The following is a 9,911-nucleotide window of genomic DNA, read 5'->3' on the forward strand; positions in this document are numbered from 1 at the left end:
TGGGATACTTTTCTCTGCTGGACGGCAGGCAGCGGCCATCACTGAGCACAGCCCTGGCATTTCCCCTGGGCTCGTGCATTTGTCGTCTCATTTAATATCCCTGTTCTGACTTCTCCTAACTTGAGATGTGGTCGCAGCGCCCAGCTCCACGATTAGCCTGGAAGTAGCTGGCAGGCACCGGATCTCCTTCATAGCTGTACCTTGTGCCCTGAGCACATACCGGCCACGGAGGGAGTGCTCAGAAAATGTCTGTTGCAGGAATGAATGAGTGAATGAACTAGCTTTTAGGCTTAAGCAAGAGCCGTATTTTCCTGCTAATTCTCTCCCCAAAGGTGCTCCTGTTCTTATACTTTGCTGGAGCATCAGATGAGCAGGGGAGATGGGACAGGGGGCCAAGCAAGCATCTGGAATTACCCAGGGTTCCCCACAACCTCAGATAATCCGCGCTTCCTCCTACTGGCCATTTTCCATGCCAAAGAACCAGAGTATGATTTTCTGCCTCTTTAATCCTTAAAAAAATTTTAAGTTTATTTATTTATTTTGGGGGAGAGAGAGCGAGAGAGTGAGCGGGGCAGAGGCAGAGAGAGAGGGGAGAGAGAATCTCAAGCAGGCTCTGCACTGTCAGCCCAGAGCCCAAGGTGGGGCTCGAACTCACGAACCATGAGATCATGCCCTGAGCTGAAATCAAGAGTTGGACGCTTAACGGACTGAGCCACTCAGGCGCCCCACCTCTTTAATCCTTTTTAAGGAATTATCAGGGATAACGACCTTCTCCTGGAGATGCCCTTCCTATGGGGCATGGCAAAGTGCCTTCACCATGCCTACAAACTACGAGACTCAAGCTGTGAGTCCAACCATGTTAAAAAATGCAGAGGAGACAAAATGGCTGGAGAAATAGTCTCTCAAATTCTCCATGAAAGGTGAGATAGCTGAGGCTTTTCTGCCATACATACGTGTTGCTTTTGCATTCTGAAGAAATGCAGATCTAGTACATGTATCTGCCCAGAGAGTGGAGACTGTTAGGACTCCTATCAGGATGGCAACGGTGGCTGTCTCTAATCGAAGCAGGGGGCTCTTGGATTCTGGATCATCTTAATTGTTTTTCTTTATTAATTATGGTTTGTGAATTTTCAGTAATGTGTTGATTTTATGATCCAAAAAAAGGACATGATTTTATTTATTTTTATTTTCTATTTTTTTAATGTTTATTTATTTCTGAGAGAGACAGAGACAGAATGCGAGCGGGTTAGGGGCAGAGAGAGAGGGAGACCCAGAATCCGAAGCAGGCTCCAGGCTCCGAGCTGTCAGCACAGAGCCCGACGCGGGGCTCGAGCTCACGAACCACGAGATCATGACCCGAGCCGAAGTCGGACGCTCAACCGACTGAGCCACCCAGGCACCCCAGGACGTGATTTTAACTTATAACATGGGTTGCTGACACAGGCTCATTCATACTGGCTGGGGAGAGCTGATTCAACAGGACACTGGCAGCCTGAGATGGGCCACAGTGGGAGTATTTCTACTACAGAAATTGGCAGATGCTACAAATGATGGATTTTATTTTCCAAAGAGGTGGTTAACAGTATATCACTGGATATACAAAATGATTCCAGGTGTGTTTTTTGTTTTTTAAAAAATTTTTGAAGAGACACAGAGAGAGCAAGCGAGCACGAGCAGGGGAGGGGCAGAGAGACAGGGAGACCCAGAATCCGAAGCAGGCTTCAGGCTCTGAGCTGTCAGCACAGAGCCTGCCTGATGCAGGGCTTGAACCCATGAATCATGAGATCACGACTCGAGCCAAAGTTGGCTGCTTAACCGACTGAGCCACCCCCCGCGACCTTCCAGGTATGTTTTTTAAAACAGTTTCACAGAACAAAAAGATCACTAGGAGGGGCGCCTGGGTGGCTCAGTCAGTTAAGCGTCCGTCCAGCTCTTGTTTTGTGCTCTTGCCTTTCACGAGATCGAGCCCCACGTCAGGCTCCTTGCTGTCAGGTCACTATCTCTTGGTGGCAGGGTTGTGGGACTAGAACTTACTGGGTTTTGTTCTATTTTTCCGTATTTTTGACATTTTCTGTCCTGAGCATATTGATGCTTTCATAAAGAAAACAATATTTGTATTTTTAAGTTTATTTATTTATTCTGAGAGAGAGCGAGAGAGTGTGTATGCAAGTTGGGGAGGGGCAGAGAGAGAGGGAGAGAGAAAATTCCAAGCAGATTTCGCACTGAGCCCGACGTGGGGCTCGATCTCACGACCGTGAGATCTTAACCTGAGCTGAAATCAAGAGTTAGATGCTTAACCAACAGAGCCACTCAGGAGCCCTGAAAAGAAATGCAAATTTTTTTTTTAACATTTATTCATTTTTTTGAGAGCCAGAGAGAGAGTGTGAGCGGAGGAGAGGCAGAGAGAGAGAGAGAGAGAGAGAGAGAGAAAGAGAGACAAAATCCAAATCAGGCTCCAGGCTCTGAGCTGTCAAGACAGAGCCTGATGCAGGGCTCGAACTCACACGCGGTGAGATCATGACCTGAGCCGAGGTCAGAGGCTTCACCAACTGAGCCACCCAGGCGCGCCCCGAAAAATTTTTTAATTAAAAACAACGTTGCTCTTGCCCCAGAAAAGGAGTGCTTTATCTCAGAAAGCCCTGGTCTCATGTGGCCCACCAAGCCCACGGGGCTGTGGTCCCAGTTAAGTCCCATTCTGTTGACCAATAAACAGGTCTTGTAATCAACAAGATGGACAGGGGGTAGTGTGACCCACCTACCCAGTTTGTTGTGATGGAGGAGCCCCTGGTCCCAACCCTACGGACTGTCCACTTGCATGGGTTGGGTCCCCCAACTATGCCAGCTGAGGGAGTGTGGTGGCAGCTCCCCAGCTCACTGAGGGAGTGTGGTGGGGCTGGGAGATGTACCCTTGAACTGTGTATACTGGTCCTCACAGGGGACTCTCCCCCTTGGTCTGATTTAGCATCAGGATCCGGTCCAAGTTGGGCTGAGATGCCCAAGTATGTCTGAGAAGCTAAACCGATTTCGAGAGGGAGAGCTGGATTCCTGCAGTGAGAAAAAGACCTTGCTGGTCGGGGCCAGTGGTGACTCCATGCCCTGGGGCCACCTAGTGTAAACACAGCTGGTCCAGCAGCACCCACGGCCTTGGAGGTCACCGATGGACAGAGTAGCTTCTAGTCCAGGTACTGTGGAGATACCAAGAACTCCGAGAAAGGCCTGCACTTGACCTGCACTTGACCAACTGGCAGGGAAAGAACATATACAGAGTGAGAATGAACGGGGTGAACACTCAGCCATGGCTAGCCTGCACAGCCCAGGCCCAGGACGGACAGGCATACCAGAGCGGGCCTTGTCATGATGGTCTGTGATTATGAGTTTTATCTAGCCAGCTACATTACCTACCACCGAAAAAAAACAAAACCAAAACCAAAAACTGGTTGAGCTATTTTTGTCAGTAGTGAGGGCAGAGAGCCACTCCACATCTGTCCTCGGCTCTGCATGCACCCACAGTAGGCACTCACCCGATAATCGTTCACTAACGCCATAAACACAGCGGGATTTCTCCTTGGGGGGGATGAAAACTTCCAAAGTCAGCACCGAGGAGAAAACCAGTATGATCAATATTATCCTTGGACGTCCTCTAAATCACCCTTAAAACTCCATGACCTGAGCCTTTCTTTAGAAGATCACATGCAAGGATGAATGTCTTGTGTTTTTCTTACAAGCCAGCCCATTATGGACTTTTTCCCCCCCTTGGAGCAGCCAGTGAACGCCAAGGTCAAATCTGATGTGAATGTATGTGTATGGAGAGGGCGGGGAAAGTGTTCTCTTTCTCTCTCTTTCCTTCTTTTTCTGGTTAACTGGTTACAGTTGAGTTTTTTTATGAATGAGACTGAAGTACAATAAAATAAGCATCACTAGTGGGATAACTACAATATTACGGGAGGGCTGGGGAATGAACTGTGTTGAAGCCAAGGAGGAAGAAAAGCATGTGACCGAAGAAATTCTTCACAACAAATAGAGCCACAGCAGCGTTCTTAGGCCAGAAACTCTGAAGATGGTAGTTCTGAGCTCATGCCCACACACACCCATACCCCCCCCCCCCACACACACTCTTGGGATCATCCTAGAAGGGAGGATTCTAGACAGTTCCAGTTCATTCCCCACCTCCCAATCCCCTCCAGCATTTTAGGAGAGAAACCCATGCATTCTATACCTCTATCTGGAACTTACATGGGAAGCCAGTGGTAAATGTAGCATCTCAGGAGGTCTCCATGGCAACAGAAGAACCCAGAGGGTTTCAGACAATTCCACTACAGACCGGAAGAAAAAAGAGACGTTGGCCCAGAGGGAAAGTTCCTATCCCATCTCACCTCAGCAGCCTGGAGGATAGTAGGTGGTGGAGTAGGGTGACAGCGTGCCCCTGGGGGAGATACTCAGGTTGTATGACATCTCGTCCACGTTGTGGTCGCCCCATTCCTCCCCGACCAGCACCCTGGTACAAGCCGAGATCATCTCAGGTGGATCCCAGCGGGAGTCTCCCCACCGGTTTCCTGCTCCGTCTGCTCTCCCCACTGGCTGTCCACCACGCAGTGGCCAGTGAGCTCTGTCTCCCCCTGAAGTCAGCTCATGTCCCTTCTCTGCTCCAAACCTCTACTAATCCCCTTTCCACGCTCCACAGTTCTTCCAGTGGTGCCTGGTCCATATGCAACCCGGCCCCTGGCCTCTCTGCCCTCCGCCCCCTCTCCCGTCACTAGCTCTGCTCCGGCCACACCATCCTCCTTGCCGCTCCTGGAGCCCACCAGGCACGCTCTCATCTCAAGGCCTTTGCACTTGCCTGTTCCCTCTGCCTGGAATGCTGTTCCTGCAGACAAACGCACGGCCAGCTCTCTCGCCTCCCTCCTGTCTCTGTTCAAATCTCACGGTTCGGTGAGACCACCCTGTCCCTGCCTTCCATCCCAATCCTCTTTACCTGGCGCCTGCACTTGGTCCACAGCACGAATCACCGTCTGACCTAATAGATCATTTTCTGGTTTACACTTACGGCTCAGTGTCTATCTCTTCCTGCCCTTACGTAAGCACGGTAGGCACTTACGAACATTTGTCGAACGAATGGTGGTCTCTCCTTGGGAGTAACTAGAATATAACGTGAGGCACATGTGCCGAGGAAGGAGGTGGGGGTGGGGAGGCAAAGCTTGTAATGATCCACACGATCCACTGGTTCTCAGACGGCCCCACAGGGCCCCAGGGACTTCTCCTGGTCCGGTGGGCGAGGGGAGATACGGTGGGGACCTTCAATGCCCCACCTTCAAATTATAACAGTAAAATAATCCACGATACCACCTTTGGGTATTTTCCACTCAAAAGAAATGAAAGCAAGGTGTCAGAGACATCTGCACACCCACGTTCATAGCAGCTAAATAAAAGGTGCATGTAACCCAAGAGTCCGCCAATGGATGAATGGACGAACGACAGTAAGAAAGGAATCGATCCCGTGGAATATTACTCGGCCTTCAAAAAGGAAAGGAAATCCTGGCATATTACAACATGGATGAACCTTGAGGCCATTATGCTAAGTGAAATAAGCCAGTCACAGAAAGACAAAACTGCATGACTTCACTAATGTGAGGTACTTAGAGTAGTCCAAATTATAGAGACAGAAAGCAGAATGGTGGCCAGGGGCTGGGGGAAGGGGAACTAGACAGGTGTTTAATGGATCCGGAGTCTCAGATTTGCAAGTGGAAAAGTTCTGGAGATAGGCTGCACGCCTATGTGCATATACTTAACACTATTGACCTGCACGCTTAAAAATGGTTAAGATGGTAAGTTTTATGTTATTTTATCACAATTAAGTTTTATTTTATTTTATTTTTTATTTTTTTAAATTTTTTTTAACGTTTATTTATTTTTGAGACAGAGAGAAACAGAGCATGAACGGGGGAGGGTCAGAGAGAGAGGAAGACACAGAATCCGAAACAGGCTCCAGGCTCTGAGCAGTCAGCACAGAGCCCGATGCGGGGCTCGAACTCACGGACCGCGAGATCGTGACCTGAGCCGAAGTCCGCCGCTTAACCGACTGAGCCACCCAGGCGCCCCCACAATTAAATTTTAAAGAATTGTAACAGTAAATTCTCGGTACGGTGCTAGCCGCGTGCCACCCCCTTGCACACATCATTTCATTTCCTCCCGACCAGCCCTACAAGGTAGGTATCTCCAATCTACGAGAGAGACAGGCCGTGAGAAGTGAAGGTTAAGGTCACCGGGCAAGTAATGTGGGATTTAAATGCACCTGGGCCTTAGCCCAGAGGTAGCCGTCTCAGCTATGATGCTGCACCACTCTCTTTAGTCTAGCTGATGTCCTGAGGTGGCCCAAAAGATTTCAAACACAAATTGAAAGCCACCAAATCAGATGACTCTCACTAGTTCCCATCTGACCCCAGGCTAGCACCCCGCTTTGCAGCCAGCCCAGGCACTTCTGGGACAGACCTAACCGGTCTTTCCATCTTCATTTTCCTCCAGTCCCCTTCTTCCAGCCAGGCCTTAGCCAAACTGCATTATCTGCGGCTTCTAGCCCACACTGGGATGCCCACCTCGGGCCTCAACTCACGCCGATCTCTCGGTGTCCAAAAGATGTCCTTTTTCAAAAGTACAGTTTAATACTAAAATCAGCGAAGATTTCCTGCCAGCTTGTTCTCATGAGCCCAATTCAGCCTCACAACCGCCTTATGAGGAAGAAACTATCATTGTCCCCATTTTACATATGAGAAAACTGAGGCCAATAGAGGTGAAGGCCACACATCTGGCAAAGAGCGATGCCTGGATGCACCCCCACAGGTCTGTGTGACTTTAAACTCCAAATTCTTCTCTACTTTATCAAAGGGGCTCAGGGATTGCCATGAGCCTCCCTGGATTTGTGCAGCTGAACTGGGACCTGGTGCCTCTGGACACCCCCCACCCCCCCCTGCCGCCAGGCTTTCTCTGGCCAGCCCCTCACCTGCTCTCAGGTCTAACAGCTGCTTGCTTAAGTGCCAGTCTCCTCCCCTAGGAGGGTCAGGGTCAGAGTGGACAAGGCTCAGGACATCAGTGCTTCTCCCCCCAGGCTCCGCAGCAAAAGAGCGGGCCCCACCCCTCCTCCCTCCCAGCAGACCCTGCGTAACTTCCTTATCAAATTTGTCACCAATGCACAATGGATCGATTACAGGTTTACTTGTTTGTGGTCTGTCTCTCCAGAAAAAGCTCCACCGGGCAGTGGCTTTTGTGTCGTTTCCCTGATGCTCCCTACAACAGTGCCTGGCAGAGAAGGCGCTCAATCCCTGTGTGTGGAATGTGACCGCAGGGGTTGTAAAGGCTGAAATGCTGACTGTTGCAAACATTCCATTTCTCGAGTCAGGCAGGGAGCCTCCTCGCCTGGAAGTCTGCCACCCCCACCTCTGCCTCTTACATTTCTCTACTGAGGGCAGTAACAGGTTACCAACAGGGACACCGGAGCCTCTGAATAAATACACCTTTGCTTACACCTGACTTGGCAAGGCCTCTGATACAGGCCACACTTTGGACCATGCTTTACCATTTGAGAAGCATTCGGACGTGGTATCATCAACGCTGTGCACTTTTATGACCCCTGCTGAATGACAATGACAGGCTCACAGAGGTGGGGGGGTCACATCACAGCTATAGAGTGGCAATGCCAGGTTTATGGACTCTGAGGTTGGCTGGACCACTCTCTATCCACCGACCTTCCCACCCCCTACCAAATCCCTGGGGAGTTGGGGAGAACGTTCAGGCTGGCTGAGCATCTAGATAGAGGCCCACGAGGGTTTGAGGCTCTGAGGTTCAGTCTCTCTCTGCCCTCTTCACATACTTCACAGTTGGTAAGATTCCAATGGTCTCTCCTCTCTGCTCAGCCCTCCCCAACCCTCCCCCCACTCCCCAAGAGCAGGATTTTATTCCATTCTTTGTAGTATACTCCCCAAGGGCAGCACTTGCCTTGTTCGCTGCTGTATTTTCAGTGCCTAAACATTACACACTGGCACACAGTCGGTGCTCAATTAATATCTGTCCAATGGGGGCGCCTGGGTGGCGCAGTCGGTTAAGCATCCGACTTCAGCCAGGTCACGATCTCGCGGTCCGTGAGTTCGAGCCCCGCGTCGGGCTCTGGGCTGATGGCTCAGAGCCTGGAGCCTGTTTCCGATTCTGTGTCTCCCTCTCTCTCTGCCCCTCCCCCATTCATGTTCTGTCTCTCTCTGTCCCAAAAATAAATAAACGTTGAAAAAAAAAATTAAAAAAAAAAATATGTGTCCAATGAATGAATGGATAGCCCTAAAGCTTAACGGGGTTTCATATTTTCGGCAGTGAAATAAACCCTGAGTCAGGGAAAAGAGAACTAACACGTTCACTCCTACTTCGTGTTAGGCACTAGCCTTAGGTCAAGGCCCAGAGTCCAGCCCCGCTGTACTCCCAGCTGTGGCTCCAGAGAAAGGACATGGTGAACGCCTACTCTGTCTCTGTGCCCGGCACAGGTAACCCAGGTTTTAAAATGTTCTCCTCCCTAGGGGTACTGTCTTGGGGAAGTCATCTCTCGCAGCCTGTTTACCTAGCGGTCAAATCCCCTCAAAAGTTAGTAGCGCTGGTCCTTCTTTCCTACTCTGTCAACAGGTGGCAGGGTGAGAAACATGGCCCATCTGTAATTGGGGGCTTTTTTCCAGAAGGAATTCCCAGCCCCACCTTGGAATTCTCAGTTTGAAGGTGTGCTGTGAGCTCAGAAAGCCGCAGGGGCAAGGAGAGAGGACATCAGGGGTGCCCGGAGGCCTTCTTCACCGGTTCGTGGAGGGGCCACTTGCGACAAGGGAAAGCCCGCGACCCTGTGTGACCTTGGGCAAGTTCCTTCCTCTCCCAGGACCAGAGCAGCGTCCTCACTTGCCAAGGGAGGAGCTGGGCGACCTTTAAGGGCTCACAGCCCTGAGCCGGGAGGCAGGGAATGGCCTGAGTGCTCTGCCCGGCCTCAGTTTCCCCATCTGTCGCCCTACGTAATTTCTAGAGGCACTTTCCCTTCTGAAAGAAACCAAGCAACAACTAGGCAGCCTGGACACCGGCAGTCAACGCTGGGAGCAGTGTGAGGCCACTCCTCGGGAGGACTGACGCCCACGAGGGCGGAGAGTGGGGTGGGGGGGGGGCAAAGGCCCGCGGGGCCGGGTCGGCCGGGCCACGCAGGGGCAACCCTCGTGCGGAAAGCCGCGGGGAGTGGCCCTGGGGTGGGGGAGCTCCACCCGCGGCCCACTTGAACCCGTACTTCTTACCTGGCGGCGGCGGCAGCGGCGGCAAAGGCAAGGACTCCTCCGGTTCCCCCCGCCCGCTCGGCCCCGCCCCGACCGCTCGGGCGGCTCTGCGGCCGGCGCTGCAACGAGCTCCCGGCAGCCCCGCCCCTTCACGCTCGGCCCCGCCCCACCCCTCCCGCTCGGCCCCGCCCTTCCTGCCCGGGTGGTGCAGCCGCCTGCGCAGACCTTACCGAGCTTGTGTGTGGGTCGGCGTTCCAGGACCCAGGCTCCTAAGTGTCCCAGCCCTTTTCTCTTAGTCGCCACTCCACGACAGGGGTGCCGGCGTCAGGAGGTGACGGGCCAACCCGAGTACGAAACGCGGTGTGTGGGTCTGTTGGCCTTCCAGAAACAGCAGGACCTCAGGGCCAGAGAGAAGGCCCTTCGAGGTTCCACCTTGCGGACACTGCTAGCCTGGGGCTTGGTCCCAGAGTGGAGGGCCAGAAAGCACTTGGATGGACATCTTCAAAAGTAAAGCGTGTGACATCAAGGAGCCAGCCACAGAAACAACCTTGCTGCATGTGTACACAGCACTTTGAAATTTACAGAGTATTGACATAGCGATGGCCTGTGTGATTCTTCTTTCGGTTTGTCTAACGC

The 9,911-nt window shown here is 51.9% G+C and overlaps 1 protein-coding gene across 8 annotated transcripts in view; it reads right to left on the reverse strand.

The window, feature by feature from the left end:
- TMCO4 (transmembrane and coiled-coil domains 4) overlaps positions 1-9,429 on the reverse strand; it is a 94,063-nt gene extending 84,634 nt beyond the window's left edge. For 7 of the 8 annotated variants that reach the window (XM_023258225.2, XM_023258224.2, XM_023258227.2 and 4 more), the window contains exons 1-2: positions 9,297-9,416; positions 4,234-4,313 (exon numbers count right to left, since the gene is read on the reverse strand). The gene's annotated coding sequence lies outside the window, so the exon portion shown is untranslated. Of the gene's footprint in view, positions 1-4,233; positions 4,314-9,296 lie in introns of all 8 variants that reach the window. The other variant, XM_023258226.2, reaches the window with a different exon arrangement.
- Between the last annotated feature and the right edge of the window lie 482 nt (positions 9,430-9,911).

Source organism: Felis catus, chromosome C1 (assembly GCF_018350175.1).
Source record: "Felis catus isolate Fca126 chromosome C1, F.catus_Fca126_mat1.0, whole genome shotgun sequence".
Taxonomy (NCBI): domain Eukaryota; kingdom Metazoa; phylum Chordata; class Mammalia; order Carnivora; family Felidae; genus Felis; species Felis catus.